A 19,286-nucleotide genomic window follows, 5' to 3' on the forward strand; every position below is an offset into this window, starting at 1 on the left:
CGTGTACGTTATTATAGATTTATGTACGAGAAGAAGGAGAATTCTCGTTCAATTTCATTCGTAGCTTGGAGAATAATTAATGTTGGAACCATTTTTCAAACCTCGAGATTGTCGCGGGAGGTAGAAAGCTCCGATTGTTGAATAAAAAAAAAAAAAGAAGGAGCGGCTTTAGACCGGCCTTAAGCCAGATTTCGAACGCCCCGTTCTCACACCGCAGGTTCCAAGTTTATAGAGAAAATAAGAATAATATCCAATTAGAATTTCGAGCTGCAAATTCAGCCCTCGGATATCATGTTACATGAAAATATAACGATTTTTTTATTTTGAACCACCGTAACGGATCGACCATTACAAATTGTAGAAGTCTGACCTTGGATTCGTTATCGATGAACCAAAAAACTTTCGCCTACCAATTTCTACCGAAATTGGAATATTTTTTGATTTTTATTCGCCATATCGGATCGCCGTTTTGGATTTTGCAATCTGACTTCAGATTCGTGATCGGCCAGCCAACGAACCGGTGATTACCAATTTTCATTAAAATCCAAATCCTTTTAGTTTTTCTTTTTAGCTTATTGAAAACCCTAAATTCAAACTTCGCAAATCTGACCTTAGATTCGTGATTAGCGATCGAAAAAACTTCACGGTATCAATTTTCATTCAAATCTATTCATCCATTCTCAAGACATTTTAATTTTATTTGATTCTTCGAAATTTTGTTAGTTAAATAATTGAAACAGTACCTACGAAACCGGTCAAAGTCAAAATCTAGATGTCTATCTGAAAACGATCTAGTGAAAATTCAGCTTTTCATTTTCGAGGTGATTAAAATAACTTCCTTCTCTCTCTGAAAACAGAGAAACAGAGAAACTTTCATTGAAAGGTTAGGAAGTTTTTGCAAAACATTAAAAAGTACACAAGTTTTATTTGCAGCGAAATGCTGACGAACACGAATTAACACGAAAAATTGTTCAGGTAATCAATAGAAATGAACAAAACAAGCAAAGAAATCAACGATCTGAGACAAGGTTATATATGAAACAAAAAAAAAAAACGTTGAAAATAATTAAGCTCCTGCATTTTTAACCCGATTCTAATTTTTTGAACGCTTTCTTCTCCTCCAAAATTTCTTTTACACAGGGAGCAGCTTGAAACGCTTATACGGATCACATTGGTTTGGGCAAAGGGTATCCGTGGCCAGTTTGCAGAGGACAACTAAGCTCTCGAACTTCTTGCTCGGCTGTTTGTCGCCAAAGTTTTGCGTGGTCACGTTCGCCTCGGATTTTCCCTTGCCCGAGGTTACCCAGAATTATATACGTGCAGTTTCACCGAGTCCGCGAACTTTCCTCAAATTTAAAGAGAGAGAGAGAGAGAGTCTTAATCGCTTCCGATGCATATATGTATAATTTTATTTTAATCCAGCGATGCAACCTTAATTAGTTACGTTGAATTTGACACAATTTAATTATCGCCTCATGTAATTCAATTTTATTCACTTTAATTATCCGATGCGATACATTGTTTTCTATGGGGTTAGAAATTGTGACCGTCAACTGTGCTAAACGTCACAGTAAAACCGTATTAATGATGGGATATACCTAACAGTCGTTTCGAATTATTTCCAACGATTATATTGCCGCGTCGTTCGGTATGCCGTTTAATTTTACACATTAGTTTTAATTTCCGCGTTTATCCAGCTTGGAATCGGTCGATTAAAGTGAGAAAAAAATTGAAGAAAAAAAAGAAAAGAATAGCGAGTAATACACTCTGTTGAATTAGGTTTTACGTATGTGAAGTTGATGGTACGAGCGTGTGTAATACACGTATCTACTGTAACAGGAAGTAACGGTCAACTTCGATATTTATAATCCAGAAATTCCATTCATAATTCAGGGGGTGGCTCCGATTGACAGGACAGATACTGTTCGAAATTAATGTAGATCACGCCGATTGAGCGATGATGAAATTTCGTGTATTCGTACCTTATACGTCAACGGTTTTTAATACTTGTCTGCTGGTCAATGTAAATTATATCGTCATATTAGCGAGACGATGGAACAGCTTGTCGCAACAAAGATGATTGATATTCGTAATTTCTACCCAACTCTACGCGATATAATATTTACAAACGAACTCTACAATATTATACATACACGTGTATTATAGATAATATCCATTTTTTAAGTTATAATTGAGTCAAATTACAGCTTTTATTGAATCGAAAGAGAGAGAGAGATAGAGAGAGAGAGGGCTTAAAAAAAAAAATATTTCCAACAATTATTATTCTTTAGTTTCAATAATAAAAATTTATTGTTTCAAGTTTTGGATATTTCTGCGTATACTTTAAAAAGGAGCAAAAAAAGCTGCATACTTTGGGCAAAAGAAATACTCTTAGAAGTTTCAGCAGAATTTCTGCTCCGAAAGTCTGATGAAGTCTCCGTTTGTTAGCTGGAGTTAAATTAAATCTAGATGGTGTAAATTTTTTCTACTTCAACGTATATACAAGCTGGGCAGCAACGAACAGGAAATTAAAGCAAACCCGACACCGCAGCGTCAGGCTGAAAATTTGGGACTTTAGCTAACAACAAAAGCCTCATATAATACATATTGTCATTGTTTACTCCGAAAATCAGGAACTCTGAATGAACAACCTAACCTACATCCATTGTTGTATAAACTAGCCATGCAAATAAATTACAATAACAATAACGAATCGCCTGAAATCGTTGAAACAATGGAAACTCCATACATTTGTTCATATGTGCAGTATTATTAAATTGTTTAAACTATTGTGAATCCTGAATAAACTGTCTTCCGGTACTTTCATTTTATTCCGTACACAATTTTTTAAACTCTTCTGCAGCATCTGACTTTTAATAATAAATCGATTATTTTTCTTCTTTAATTTTTTTATTACCAAACCTGCAACGCCGCATTGATTGCCCGTATGAATATGCAATTTCTCCAACTCTGATTTCATCGACGCCCTTTCATTGAATTTTGGTCCTTCCTTTTTTCGTTCACCTTTTGTACCCAGCGAAGCTCGTACAGCATTAATTCGTTTATTCAAATCGTGTACATACTTTTATATTGTTTTACGGCGGTGAAAGCTCTCCTCGAAATTGCTTCTCCCCTTTTTTTTTCTTTTCATCTCGAATTCTTAGGCCCTTAGACCCTCTGTAATATTTAACGCTTTGATAAAAGTCCTCGGCTTTTATTCAGGGGATCATCAGGGGCGCGGACTATTTTTGGCGGGAAAATTTGAAGGAAGAAATATATACCTACAGTGAAACGCTGCAAATGTGTGAGGCTGCTCTTTTCGCACTTTTAGAGGCGGCCTTCAGGCCCAGGATTCTCCCCCATTTACACTTTTCATTTCTTTTACACACATACTTTATACACGTCCTATATCCTGACTGCTTTTATCATATCCCTCCGAAACTCGAGAATATTAATAATTCCAAGGAAACTTACACGAAACGTTACTTTGCCCGAGTTGAAGAAGCAAGCCTCGTTGTACATTCCGAAAAATTTTTACACCCTAACCGAACCGTCGACGGTTACCTACTTCCAGCTCCAAATTATTTGCTGCGAAGAAATTCAAAGAGATTTTCGAGTCAAACGATCGAGTCCGATTTACCTGAAGTGACAGAAATCTTCGAAGAAAATCGAACCAATAGATCGAATAAGCAATCGTCACGTTTTTACTGTTACTACTCTCCTGAAACCTGAGTTCGGTAAATGTGCCAAGAGAATATAAAAAGGTTAAGAAACGAAACGAGAATTTGGTGCTTTTTACGAAATACAATACGCGGATTAACCTATCTAATGAGAAAGAATTTCGAGAGTAGAGAAAACGTTAGAAGGTAAGGAAGAAAATTTAGAGAGGATAAACTTCTCGCCGATTCTTAAAGTATCTACGTTCCGATTCAGTTTTATCGAACTTTACGTCTGAAAAAAAAAAAAAAAACGTTGTCCTTCCCACAGGAAACCGTGAGACACGTTTCACGCGATACGCGAGTACCTACATAAAATGTACCTACAAACACAGGGCGGGGTGTAAAAATTTTCAGAGCTTAGATAGAGTAAGTTTGAAACGCAGACTTTTTATCTTCGTTGAAACGAAGTTAAGTGGCAGCTGCGAGGGCGGAAAGGGAAAGAGGATCGAGGAAAGGGATGAGAATAATAAAATTAAAGGGGTCGGAGCTTGCGAGGAAAATGAAGACGGCATGAAAATGTAGGCGGATGTGTTGTAAAGGTATATATACATATATGGAGTACTTTACGTATGTATATATATATATGTGTGTGTGTGCGTGGACTTAGATACAAGGGAAAGTATAATTCGTGTAATAGCATCTGGGAATTCGTATGTATATGAGAGGAATGTTTCACGTAACTTCGCGAAATCATATTCTCGTATTACGGATTCAAAGAGAATAATATTTCACTCCGTACTCGAGTTTATGTTTCTGTTGTCTGTACGCAGAATCGAATCAAATCACGATTCCATGTCGGTCACGTGATTGAAATAGTTACACGCTTTTAAATTGGATTTGAGTGGAAACCACAGGAGCAAAATACACCCGCATATAATGAAGCGAAATTGGAGTGGACGGATAATAAACGTTCACGGTTATTATACCCACTGTGAAATTTGTCAGGATTTTTGAATTGTGCAACGTTTAAATCATTGTCGATTATCGAATGACAAAATGATATGAAAAATGAAGTCGACAAAATTCACGCAAACTTGCGAAATACGTGTGAGAAATAAGAAGAAATATCGAATAATTCAATTTTTTATATTTACGTATCTTCCTCACCTCATCCTGTTAAGCGGCTTATTTCGCACAGATATCCCTCAAGTACTTAGGTATAAGGATTTTTTAATAAAGCGGATTTTTCGGGACGCTGGAGGAAACACGAATGAGTCCCATAAGCTAGATCTATTAGCTAATCGTGTGGTAATTCAAAACCGGCGGGACAGAGTGATTGATAGAGTCTATTTCAGGCTGTTTCGAGTTCGCGTAAGCGGCGAGGCTTGCGAAAATTGCTTGCGAATCCGCCGATGAACCCTGCAAGCAAAAGCCATGCGATTCGATATCGTATGCTGAAAGTTTAGTAGTTTAAACAAACAAATAAGCTTGTAAGCCGATACCTGGAACACGATTAAATCGTCTAATCTTTGTGCCGAGTGCAGTTTAATCTCGCTGAAAGGTTCTCGGAACTGCTCAGAATTAAGGATAATTAATTTCGAGCTGACTGACGTTCAGGACATTCTGTATAATAAAAAGTTGCTCGTACCAATGCCGATTCCAATCTTCATAGAATAATATGAATAAATAAATATCAGTTCGCTGCACGTTAACAGATAATATAGTGTGATAATAATTCACGGAATCTCCGGGTTTTCACGTGTCGTAATTATAACAATCACGCGGAGGAAATACGCAAATTTAATTCCGACATGAAATTATTCTGTGGCTTATATTTTTCACCTCGGAACTCGTTCAAGTTCACCCTTTCTGACGTATTTCTAAGACTATTTGAAATTATTTCGAGATTTTCACGCGATTTTCTGTAATTCGCGTATCAGCGAAACGCCAAATCCCTTTTTGTTCCTTCGAACAATCTTTTTCATCGCTTTAATCGTACGCGATGTATCGTGCAACACTGCCATTCAACTTTTAGCGTTCCACGATTATGACTTAGGTATAAGGATTTTTTAATAAAACTGTATATGCATAAAGATTCGTCTGTGCGATTGCGGGATATGTAAAATCAGCTGTTACTTTAATACGCTGATTCAAAAGTTTCGCAAAAAAAAAAAAAAAAATTCACTCAGTCTTAAGACCAACTTTCTCACAGAAACTAAATAAAGTAAACGAAAGATGTGTTCGGTGTAAAAAAACTGTCCAATATTTTCGAAATATTATAAAATGATATTCATTTTTCGTTAATATAGGGGTAGTTTTTCACCGCCTCGGGTAAATTAACTATTCGACGAAAGCAAGCGGTGGATTATCAGCTTACATATGATTATATACGTCAGTTTGATGCGACGAATAATTATAATGACCCGACGTGACGTCAGCATTCGCGTCACAGCCGTGACGTTAAACGCATTGATTGCGGAGAAGGTCGAGCGGTTTGCGGCGCATCAGAACATTTAAATAATTCCGCTCTTGATCCTATGAGTCACACATTATTGCGCCGAGGCAACTTTTATAACAAGATAGTATTCTTTGGTTTTTGGGATCGCTCGTTACACTTGGAGAAATTTTTAGTTGCGGTTACCGCTCGGTCCTTAACTATTTTCATATTTTACCATAATCGAAAAAAATAGTTCTAGGTAGAAAATGAAAATTCACTGATCGGGTTCGCCATACTAAATTTTCAAAATCTGATTTCACATTCGTAATCAGCGACCCCGAAAACTTATAATTTATGTAAAACGTGTTCACGCGTAGAGTGATAACTTTCTCGGAAACGAATGATTCCTTCGATTATCACGATCATCTTCAGTCAATTTGTTTCTAACAATAATAATTCACATTATATCGCAGTAATTACCCTCGAGTATTGAAAAACTATTGGTACACTGTCAGAACTAGGGAAAAACCCGCAAGGAAATGTGTTGAAAAGTCTCCGAATATACGGAAAATGAATGTAAAATAGATGCTAAGAATATTTATCAGCGCGACTGAAAGGGTTAAATTTGCGGATTTCGGGTTTTTTCATTTGCGTTCGTACAATATCAAGTCCATGACATTTTTGTCCCAGCGACGAAATAGGGCCGTACACGCGTTGTTTCGCCCAGCGGTCGATGGTATCGATTTCCCGTTCTGGGCACCGCCGACGAGCTTCTACCTGTGTTTTACCTTCGCTCGCGTTTAGCTGTAATGCGACATGCGACAAAACCGGAATGATAATTCACCGTACTGAATTATTACACCCAACCTCCCAACTTGTACCATTTAATTTTTTCACCCTCGCCGCGTGATCGTTGAATCGGAATTTTAGGGTGGGTGTCGAAAAGCGAAATGACCGGACAAGGGTTTGGTTTAAAAAAGCGAATCAAATCAAAAGTGCCAAAAATTCAGATTGTTGGATATTAAATTATGGAAACACCGCGGAGTGTATACGAGTGAAAATATGGAAGTAAGGTACGAAGGGTAGAAGAAAACCGAAATGTATAATCGTTAGAGTAATTGATAAATAATACATGAAGCCAAATTCTAACTTTATTCGATATTTTAGTATTTTATTATACTTTGATCTTTCAAATTTCAAATTTCTTTTGTACCCAGACAAACGTTCAGAAAAACAATATCAATAAGTTGCATCAGTTTCAATAAATCTTGAAAAATGTCACCTGATTTTTCGTCGTCAAATTCACGATCTGTAATTTCTCGATTTTACTTTTCAATTCAATTACGTGAACAAATTAAAACTCTGAATCGGTCAGAGATGGGCTGCTCTTTTTTCAAAAAGAAAACCACAAACATGGTTAAAAAAATTTACGTCGTACTTAATTGAATGAGGAAATTCTAATTTGATCACATTTTCTTGTTCTTTTTCATTGCCTTTCAATTAACGAAGTTCTGATAAACTGCGGTCCCTGAAAAAAAAAAAAAAAAAAAAAAAAAAACAGAACAGCGGATACCCAACTTTTTTTCTCAATACCGTTTAAAAATGACGAAAAACATTGTTCACGATTGATTATCTTATTCGTATAGCACAAATGTTCAATAACGGAAGGTGTAATATATTGTCGAACCAAACTGAAAGATAAAACTTGAAAACGCTTTGTAGATACGTCAATTAACGCTTGCGATATTAAATAACAAGGGAGAGTAATTGCAGTGCGGATAAGAGAGGATTTTTCTTCCTGGATTATGACGGATTCCGAAATTTTACGGTTTAATCTATGGGATTTTATAACGGTTATAAATCCCGAGAGCCGCTATCTTTATGGATATACGCGAGAAATTGAGGTATAAAAAATCGGGTTTTAAAAAATCGGCGAACAAAGAGCGAATTCATATTACAAACGAAACGGTCGGAACACGTCGATCCGACGTTTCCTCAAAACATCGCGTTTCACTTCGCCTCCGTATTAATCGTCACGAGAAATGATTTTTCCTTCAATCACTTCCCCGTTTATCCTCTAATTCTTCCCTTCGTTTCCCTGTCGATTCAATAAATGTTGTACAAGGATCTTCCTGTCGGAAATGCGATATCCCTGCACCTTCGTTTTACTCAAAATTTCCGCAAGTCGAGCTTCCGCCGTTAATACGTACGCAGTTTGTCCGATTTCAGTAGTTCCGGATAAAGAACTCGAGCGGTTTAATAAAACATGATTCGAATCGGGGAAAAGCTCACCCTCCAATTTGCGGGGGCGGGGTTCTCTTCCCTGTACCAGCTGGCATCTCTCGAGGCCAATTAATTGTATTGATTCAGCTCTGACCCGCCGGACAGGCGGGCTGGCCGCCATCCTTGCACGATTTCACCTTTCGTTACTGCAACAGCACCGGAATTCCGACTCGAGTGGTTTCACCGCGTGGTCCAGGGCTCGTCGGAAATACGCGAAGGAAAGAATAATGGGGCGGGATTGAAGTTCCACGTTTTAAAACTTCCAAAGGCGACTAATCCCGAATTAATTGGCGGTGAAACTTGAAGCAAAGAAATCAAACTTTTAGAAATTTCTAATTCCGGTTACCGCGTAGTTCTTAACTATTTTCATTTTGTTTTTCTATTTTGTAAATAAAAGAACGCAGAACGGAAATGAACTCCGTCGCTGTAGCCGTTAAGAATAGATTATTGTGTACTCATTATTATTATTATTTTCTATTCCAGTCACTCTTGAAAAATTTTTTTTTTTTTGTTCAACTATTACGACAATTCGATTTTGACACAGCAATAAATTGATGCCAGAGTTTTTGGCTGGACGAGAAAATTTGGCGAACTAAGCGCACGGATGATCAGAAAACGTAGTATCGATGACAATAATTGCAGTTACAGAAGATTTTCTTGAGGTTCAAATAACATTCGACCAGTCGTTGTAACGATACGAATTTTGCTAAAATTCCGTGTATAACGTAGCAAAGAAAATTTCTCTCGCACGTAAGAAAAATAAAAACCGCGAGTATCCAGGATTACCTTTTTTCTTCCGCTTTGTTCCGCGAATCCCGGTAATTGGCGAACCCTTTTCGACTCGGCAGGTTCAGTAATTCGGGGGATTATAATGGAAGAATGGAACGTTTGTGCGGTCGAATATGCGCCCTGGACATGGAAGTCACTCGATTATTCGATTTCGGATAGGTTCGATTCGGTTCACGTGAGTGCGTGTGTGTATTTTGTATTTTCCCTGTATTTTTCCCCCGCCCCGAAGGCGTTCTATTTCTATTTCATCGATTTCTATCGCTGGGACAGACCAGCTGCGCTGGTTCCGGATTATATGGGGTGAGTTTCCTTGAATCAGGGCTTTTCACATCACGCTTTTCTCTATCTTCGCCTGACGTTTCTTTGGCGAAGCAACGGAATGAGAATATAAATCACAGGTCTTTCGGTTGATCGTCATTGGGGTGAAGTTTGTCCGTGATTTGGGGAGAAGGCGGTTGGTTTATACGTGAATAATTTCTCATGCTTCCGTTCTATTCCACGTATGAGATATTGGTTTGTATTAAGTTCTACGGCGTTGATTTTTAATGGAGAATACAGAGAAGGCGGGATTAATCATGGTTTCAGTTTGTTCGTATTCTTCTGCAGTCTCGTTGAAAAATTGTTCTGTTTTGTTACGGTTTAGTAGATTTTTCAATTTTCTCCAATTCCCCAGACGACTGAGTTTGAACACCGAAAACTTAATACGCAAAGAGGGAACTTTCGTAATGACGTGAAAAAACTTTAAACTAAATAAAATCTGCGTTCGTCGTAATAAATGCTAACATATTTTTCGGTCGCGTCGAGTTTAATTCCAGCTTAGCCCAGCTTACTTTTCCATCAGATTTTCGTTTCTTGATTATACAGTTTATTCAGAAATGCGCATAATAAAATGCGAGCGACTTTTAATACACCAATTTTTACTTACAGCTAGGAATTCATTTTTGCATTATTTCTATTACAATCGTAACGAAAAACAAAAGTTACCGATCAAAAGCTTGAAATAAACAAGCGACAAAAATTCCGGGACATCAGCATCGATTATTTCCTCAATCAGTTTTACGCATTCAAAATTTGACACGCTGTAGAAACCCATTCGTGAAAATTATACATATTCGTGTATCGCTCGACAGATAAATATATACATGGGGAAGGTTTGAAATCGATCCAGGGTTACACGAAGCAATTGGTATAAAGAGATAGTGCAGCATTTAGATAGATGGATAGATAAATTACTCGACAACGATCATCCGAATGTGCCTGATGTCAAATCATTCAACCATTGACCCAAAACTCCGTTATTTAAATATTTTGATTCATCGAAGTGCCGAAGCTGAAGAAAATAAGAAAAAAAACTCTATCGAATCGAGGTGATTTTCGAGGTTCGAATTACGCATGGTAATAATTATTACAGCAACAAAGGTAAAAATTAGTCAATTATCAGTAGGCAATAAATTTTCCTTCTTCTTCTTGTTATTGTTATTATTAACGATAATAATAATGACCGATTTGCCGCGTCGTTGCGAGAAGTTCCTTGTGAGCATTGAAAAACCGTGAAAAAAAAGTTGATCTTCATTCTATTTTAATTTTCCACAGTATTCTCTCTCGTTTTTAAGGCGATTTATAATTTACATATCGTTCGCGGTTAAAATTCGCAACTCGGGAATTGCCAATTTAACTTGCCTCATTTCTGTATTTCAAATTGGAAGAAAGCACCTTTACGCTAGAACAACTTATAGGGTTTTCTGAAATATTACACACACACAGGCTCGTTTATTTAAATAATTCCACGTCGCCTGTTCGCACGCAGATATTATATAATGCCAATTATCCAAGGGCACGCGCCAAAGTTCGTAATTTCAAAGATAAACTTACGACGTATCGTCCCATCAAAATATGCTGAAAACTAATTTATACGTTGTAGATGTTTGAAGATGTAATGCGGTTTTACGCTCAATTACCAACGGCCAATATCCAATTTGCATAATGCTATAGTTTTACAACAATCAACGTAATTATCTCAGGCTGTCGATGTCCTTTCTAATTATCATTTTCCATACGTCGGAAAGGAATCCACACTTTCGGATAATTATGTCATGTGTTGCGAAGCGAATAATTCGGAAAGTACACGGAAAGAAAACTATCGTCGATTTTACATCTCCTGCACTGAGAGATATTTTTAGTTCCGGTTACCGCTCAGTCCTTAATTATTTTCATTCTTTGCCACAACCGAAAAATATAGTTCTAGGTAGAAAATGAAAATTAGTTTTTTCCGACAAATTGACGTTAAAGCCTTGTGTAACTAAAAAAGTAGAGTAAACCTCACAGACTGATTTTGCGTTGCAATTACATAAAAGGATCGACGATAGCGTAAAATGTTTACGCGTACCTCGTTTTTCGTAGTTCCAACAATATTCAAACAGTTTTTTAAACGATACCTGCTTCACTGAATTTTTATAGTTACTCTAACGAATGAAATTTTTCTCAGAGAACATATGGACAGCACTTTATGGGAATTAAATCTAAAAAGAACAGCTGTAACATGTTTAAAAAAGAAAAACTGATATTGGATAAATAAACCGTTGTTTTTACAAAAAGGAACAGCAACAAGATTCGATCCAATAATGTCACCCCCGGAAAATCATGTCCATTGCAATTCAGATGTTTTTTTTTTAAAGATCGAGTATCCGGTTTCCGCCTCAGGAAAGATTGGAAGACCGGAGAAAAAATAACGCGAAAAGCGATCTGTAGTTCGTCGGGATAAACATTTTTTCGTCGAATATGTGTTTGCGCAATCCTTTGCCCATCTTTAAATGTTGCTATACCTGAATTATTCAGCTGGATTTTAGAGGCTTTGAAAACATTTCCCAGTTCAAGGTAAGAGAAAGTATTTTATGGTACATCAATTTTAGCCATCCGAAAATTCAAACTGCTTTTCCAACCGCTTTTCAGCCGACAAATAAAAAAAAAACAAAAAAAAAAAAACGAAACTCACTTTGCTATCTGGAATCAAAAATTTGGACTATTTTCGATTATTTATCTGTAGACTTTGGCAGAAAATAAATCTATCTCATCTGTAATATACAATATTCTGACAAGTATGATTATTCCTTCCGGTATTGCTCCAGACTTGTTTTATGTCCAGACCATAAACTTGACGACCATAATCCTGCTATCCCGGAGAGTTGATCATTCTCGACACAAGGACGAGGAAATATTCCAATTCTTATAGTGATCTAAGAGTCGATTTTCATCGTCAAGATGTGGAATAGATGCAACTTTTAAACACCCGAAGTACAAATCGAAGGTAACCTTACACGACGTAAATACGTGATGTCAAATTCCCTGTAACGTCGGTAAAAATTTGCAGTTATTTGCTTCAATTTTTTTTATTTTTTTTCTGCACCGTTAAGCATTGCTTAAAAAATATCGTAACCCCGAATTTATCGCAGGAATAAGCACGTGCTTTTTTCCGACAGAAAACCGCATAACTTTGTCAAACTGCTTCGCTCTTCTCTCTACGAATTAGAACATGCTGTCTAGGTGTGGCCGGATGGCGTTCACACTTTATATTCCCAGGGGTTTCATAAAGCCTCGACGTTGTTTCGCTTAACCGTGACGCAAACCGTCCCGTGTTCGCCGCATCCTTAAGCGAATTACACATTGCATCCAGGCGTCCTTCCAAGACTTTAACCGAAACACGAGTGGGAAATAAAAAACCTCCGAATCACTGTGCGAAAGGAAATCACCCGTACCTTGTCATTTTCAAAAATTTTTAATCGTTCGTAATTTTTACTCCCGATTCCAAATTAATGAATAAAAAAAAAAAAACAAAAAAACAATCACTCACAGCCTGCATGAATATGCGTAGAGAACGTAAAATGGGTCAATGATTCTATTGTCGATTATACGTCGTTCTCTCTACCTAAATAATTATTATCTAATGAAAATTCACCCAATTCGGTTTCAGGCTGAAATTTACGGGAGTATTTTATACCCCAACGACAGATCTCTGCATAATCAAATGAAAAGTCCATCTTGAGGTTGAATCCTCGACGAAAAGAAGATGGCAAGGTTTGTAAAGGAAAGAAAGGAAAGGGGGGGTGTAGGAATGTTTGGTTACTGCTTTCGGTTGTTCGGCTTTGATCAAACTTGGCGGGACTTTCCGCATTTCTTTTTCGATATTTACCTTATACCAAATACGACGCGAGGGTTCTGGAGCGTAAGGATTACCGAATTTGTTACATTTTTGTTCAGAATTATGTTGGAAAACTTTTCGGGCGAACTATGGAAGGAAGAAGAGATATTCCGTTGAGAGAGAAAATTTATTTGTAAGGATACAAGGTTCTTAAAATGTAAAAAAACATTGTTTGGAGGCGTAATTTTGTAAATGTCAAATCAGTCGATTTTTTTGTTTCATCATCAATTTTGAGTTAAATTCTTTCTTTTAAAGTAAACTGAATACATTTTCTTTTCTTTTGATGATAAATGAATGAATCAGAGGCGTATGATTTGTATAAATAAAGTTGTAACTATCAATTGTTTTCTAAGATCATTCGTTCATCCATTCATTCGTTTACAAGATTAAATGAATGAAACTGGATTAAAATCGGTGGAAAAAGCTGGAAAGAGAGGTAAAAATTGCAAGTACTGGATATTGTAATAGAAACCCACAATTTTCCGAGCAGGAATTCGCGTTTTTCGCTACTCGACGTCACCTTCAACCTACATTTCCACAAACGATGGTCACTAAACTGAATAAAAATCGACGCATCGAATAGAAAATTAATCGATCAATCGATTTTTTGGTAATTTTTTGAAACGGTGCGTATGAAACCAAAATTTGGTAAATTTCAGTACGCAGTCTTGATAATTTATAGTTTAATTAAAAAAAAAGCTTTCACTTGTTATACCAAATAGGTACTGAGTAAGTTTGAGACAACGATGATAATTGATACCTAATCTGGTCGCATAAATTGATATCGTATTGCGTCTAACATGGGAGTAAAAACGTAAAAAGCCGATTGCGAGGAAAATTAATCGAGTTTGAAAAATAATCGGGATTAACGGGAAACAAAATAATAAATTGATTATTTTTGGTCATTCATTTTAATTCACACGTTCTGTCGGCCGGATAACGAGAGGAAAATAAATAATCAATGAGGATCAAGCCACCTCCCCGTCTTTCGGAACATCTTTCAGCTATCAGAGTCGACGTCCCGAGGGAATAAAAAGCTCGGCATTCGATTTCGGCAGGGGTAGGTAATTCCGTCTGACCGTCGCTTGACCGCGTCCACATTGGATCCGTTTAGACTTTCGGAGGTAAAAGCGTTGCCCGAAGGGAAGGAATACCTACGAGCATCCACTCGCTCTTTCGCAATCGTTAGAACGGAGCAAACGAATTGTCTCTGTTTCTATTTCGGTCATCTCTGCAGACGGACTGCAGCGGTCATTCGTATCTTGTCAATCCTCGTTTACCGAGCAAGTAAACATCCAGCACGGAGATCGACGAGCGCATATCCGACACAATGCTCGACGACGACGGTTTGCCCGTCCTATTTTTGACGACACGTTGAGACTGAGTTAACCTCTCCTGCATACCGGATCGGTCAGACGACTATTCTTCACGAGTCAAACGTAAAAATAGGCGATTTTTCCCTACGTTTGAAGATTAACGAAACCCACTACATCTCGCGAACGAATCCTTGTTGGGAAATTGCGAACAATTTCTACACCAGTGGGGAAAAACTGTTTTTCCACACTGGTGAGAAAATATTTCGCAACGCTGTACCAATTTTTTACAATGACCATCCTCTAGACGGCGGTGCACTTCTTTTCTGTAGAGATATCTGGTTCTCTTAGGCAACCTATCCATTTCAGATTTCCTGTTAATCACAAAAGAAAAAAAAAAAAAACAAAAAGAAAAATGGATATAAATTGAATTCTTACAAACACGAATTTTAGACAGTCTGAAAATTGCAAGATAGTTATTTTTTCCAAACTGCGTTTGCGTTACGTTAACTTGACGATTTTAATCTTCATTATTCTTCACCCTCAGATGAACCGAGCAGCTTGCTTCCCGAAAAAATCGCCTTTCACCCCACTCGGCGGTTTTTCTTTTGTCTGCCCGCATGATCGACGGTAATTATAGATAATAAAAGAGGCGTGTATTTTTGCAAGCTTCTTTTTTCGCAACCCAATTCATCCGAAGCTGGGATTAAGCTTCGATCCGGGATTTATCGTACAATATCAGACTTTCATCGGAACCGTAGCATCGTAATAAAAGTTTGTTCAACCAGAGAGTTTATCGAGCTGACACAGATATGTCGGAAAATTGTAGAGCTTTGTCAATGCTCCGGAGATTTCGAGTGAAAGCCTCCCCGTCGACGCGCGGAAATACATGAGGCATGTATTCGTACGGTTGTGCATCTCTGCACGTGAAAATTGCATGGAAACGGGTACATTTTATGTTACGAAAATATTACCGAGAACACGAATCGATTCTTCGTCCCTGTGTATTTTTCTAGCTTTTTCACCGAAAAAATCCTCGGATCCTCTTTTCTCTTCGTGAAAATAATTCGCTGATTACGAGTGCTCGTAAAATTTATTTTCCAGTTAAACGCATGTATGTTCCGTATATCTGCAGGAGATCGGGATTGAATCGGAGAAAAAATTCCAGGAGGATTCGCCGGCTTATGCCGGTTCTTTTATCGCCGGGATTTACTGCCAGGGTCGCAGATTTTCCGCGATAGGTCAAACAGCGTTATATGTATATGCAAAATTTTAACGACGCCCCCTCACCTTTTCATCCGACGATGTTTACTTTGATCGTAACTTGATTCCGACTTAATGCATACCGCTGGCAAGTTTTGCCACGAGCACGGAGATGCAAGAGGCGGTATTTGCCAGGGTACAAATTGTATTACGTACATGCGAAATTATTCCCGTCTCGTCGATCGAGGATGAAATTATATGCTTGGCGAAAAGGTCCGGTGTCCGTAGAAATTAGGGGTCTTATTCGAGGCGCAAGTACGAACGTCGCTAAAAATCGATTCGATGCAATCGTCCTTCCTTTCGTAATGAGCTCGAATCTAAAATTACTGTCACCGAAAGATCGGAGATTAAACTTGTTTCTTTTAAAGACGTTTATTTCATTATTGATCGTCTAATCTTTGAGATACCTGTAATCTTTCCGTACGTACGGTTTTTTCAACTTTCCTCTTTCTATTTTTTCGTATTTCCGTAGTATTTTGTAGAACAGAGCAGCTTGCGATGGATAATTTTCGAAAAACCACAACAACTCGTCTCCTTTTTCAACATACATATGTATAATTAATATTTCCCCGACCCGCTGCATATTGCTGTCTAGTCAATAAAACGACCTTGCTTAGTGTACTAAACGAGCTTAATAACGCAAACTAAAGTCTCGTGGGACTCGTAATGGGATTAATATTGCTCTTTGTACAACGTGTGTAACTTTTATTCTCTTTTTGTTGCTGCTGGTTTTAGCTTCAAATTATACCGAATTATTTATTAACGCGTACACGTATTAGGTCGGCGTAAGTTAAAAGAAAGGAGCCACTTTGGGCAGCTTACAAATCACCCGGCTGCTTGTTATACGCTGCAGAAAAATTCTATTGCAAAATTCCTTACTTATTCATACGCTTGTCAGGATCATGGTATTACAAACCGTGCCATTTTTTTTCGATTTGAAACAAACAGAATTAAACTTACGTCCCCAGTTAACAAAACGACGAAAGAAGAGAAAAGGAGTCACCGTCTTTGCGATTTTCATTCGGTTTGCATAATATAAATTTATGGTATGAATTTGTCTCAGATTGCCAAAAAATTAGGAACGAATCTCACGTAAAACGGTGAATAATAACGTAATTGACTTTAACGTTACGATATTCAAATTCTGGAATTTTATATGTGACGAATAATTGACGAGCAGTAATTTTTTTCTCACCAAATCGACACAATTTTTCTTTTACAACGAAAATATTGTAATTAAAGAGCAAGTAATTAAACGGAAATATAATTCACCCTTTACACAGCGACGGATACTTTCAATTAATCTCTCCCACCTCAAAATCGAGCAATTAAGAAGCCCCGAAAGATGAAGGAGGATCTTCCTTACCTTAAACTACCTTCTTGTCGCCGGTTCCGTTGCTAGTCACATTGAGTAGTCGATGAAAAGTATTCGAAGTCCGATGAAAGTGCAATAGAATTAAGATAATCACTTTTCCACTAGCACAGGGGCGAATTATGTCTGTTCAAAAAAAAGTCCGTATCACTGTATTTAAAAATGTGTAATCAATAAACTTGGTTTAAATTTACCAACGAAAAAAATCATTCTGCATAGAAATCCACCACAAACATTACAACAATATACAACTGAGAGTGGAATCACTCGATCGATTCCAGTTTTTTTTTTTTACCTTAGTTTGCATACATATATATATATATATACATATATATCTATATATATATATGTATATGTATCCGTTGGTGCAAAGTTAATTTTTACCGTTTTTTTTTGTTTTTATTTATTTATTTATTTATTTTTTTTGTTTGGCTTTTATTTTTATACGGTGTTTGAAATAACGTATAAACAATTCACTAAAACTTGGGAGAAATTACTTGATTTTCATTTTTAGCAAGCTTTTATTTCGCGACCGAAGCACTAGCGGGAAAAAATAAATTTCACATCGAGCGACAAATAAATGATGAAACAGCGACGTTGACTTCTTCTCTGGTCGAACCGTTTCCTTCGCGTCAATCATTCGGGTGATTTGAACAGGTACGGATTGATTGGCGGGTGCGCGAGCACTGAGTGAGACTTTCCCTCGGCGACCGTCCCGACGGTCGTATTATCTTTACGGCCCGATGCACGGCGCCACCTGCTAGCGTCGCGACGTCGACGTAAAACCACACGCAACAATTCAGCCCCCTGGATTGCACCCCATGGGGCTCCGTACACTCGACGGGAGTTGGCGAAAAAATCTCCCGAAACGAAGGTTCACCGATAATTAACCCGTCGTTTGACTGGCAATCAATTTTTAATCACCCGCGGATGAATCGGAGAAACGGGGAAAAAGAATGTGGAATAAAGTGGAGGTTGTGAAAGCTGGTCGCGAAATTCCATTGGCGTAATCTTTTCTTTTTTTTTTTTTTTTTTCGTACATATATCAAGTTTCGAAATTAATAAGTATAAAAACTTTTCGATCGGATGACGAAAGTTCAGCTGTGTAGAGATCGTATATAATGTAGTTTTGATCCGTTGATGAAAAATTTGTACAATTTGTTCGTAATTGATTCAAGATTGTTAGGAAATAGACTTGTTTATTGTCGAATTTATACGATTTTTAAATTTCTTCCAATCAATTCACCCCTCAGTTTTTCAATCCTTTTTCTCAAATCTTATTCCACCTCGATACTTTTGTTTAAACCATCCACCGGATACTCGCGAGTATAATATAACGAAGCTGAAAACAGTAATTCTATATTACTTTCGTCGATTAGATATACGAGATAAATATTTTCGATTTAAAGACTGACTTGGTAATTGGAATGAAAATCTTGTCACGTTCCTGTTTCCTCTCTCTCTCTCTCTCTCTCTCGCTCCCTATTTACCGGAGGGGATGAATTTCAACTCGGAGAAATGACGCGACGCACGCCCGGCGTAAACAGCTTTTTTTATTTCATCCTCGACACAAGTGTGCGCCGGTTAAGCTTACAGCGTGAAGTGCTAAGCTTGCGATATCAAATGTCAACGCTTAAAGGATTGTTTGCTTTCGGTATTACGCCGACGGGCAGGAAGTAGTATAGTTATACACTGTGTGAGGTATCATCGAGTCTGTATGTATTAAAAACACGGTAATGGATTGTTGGACCAATTCACCTGCAATAATATACATTATACAAACAAATATTTACACACTTGTGTGATTTTATCTTCCACCTTATCGAATATGTCTTCTCAGCGAGAAAAGATGGAAAACAAAACGGATTTTACGTCCGGTAAAAAGCGGAGTATGATCAATTGCAGACAAATTATTTTAAAAAAATTTTCAAGCAAGCTGCTGTTACGAAAGTTGGATTACAAACTTGACGTTTTT

The 19,286-nt window shown here is 37.4% G+C and overlaps 1 protein-coding gene across 6 annotated transcripts in view; it reads right to left on the reverse strand.

The window, feature by feature from the left end:
- Positions 1 to 17,596, reverse strand: part of LOC124182284 — a 44,536-nt gene extending 26,940 nt beyond the window's left edge. For 4 of the 6 annotated variants that reach the window (XM_046569325.1, XM_046569324.1, XM_046569323.1 and 1 more), the window contains exon 1: positions 17,306 to 17,596. The gene's annotated coding sequence lies outside the window, so the exon portion shown is untranslated. Of the gene's footprint in view, positions 1 to 743; positions 793 to 17,305 lie in introns of those variants that run through there. The other 2 variants (XM_046569321.1, XM_046569322.1) reach the window with 2 other exon arrangements.
- Positions 17,597 to 19,286: the final 1,690 nt, after the last annotated feature.

The sequence above is a fragment of the Neodiprion fabricii genome, chromosome 5 (genome assembly GCF_021155785.1).
Source record: "Neodiprion fabricii isolate iyNeoFabr1 chromosome 5, iyNeoFabr1.1, whole genome shotgun sequence".
Lineage (NCBI taxonomy): Eukaryota > Metazoa > Arthropoda > Insecta > Hymenoptera > Diprionidae > Neodiprion > Neodiprion fabricii.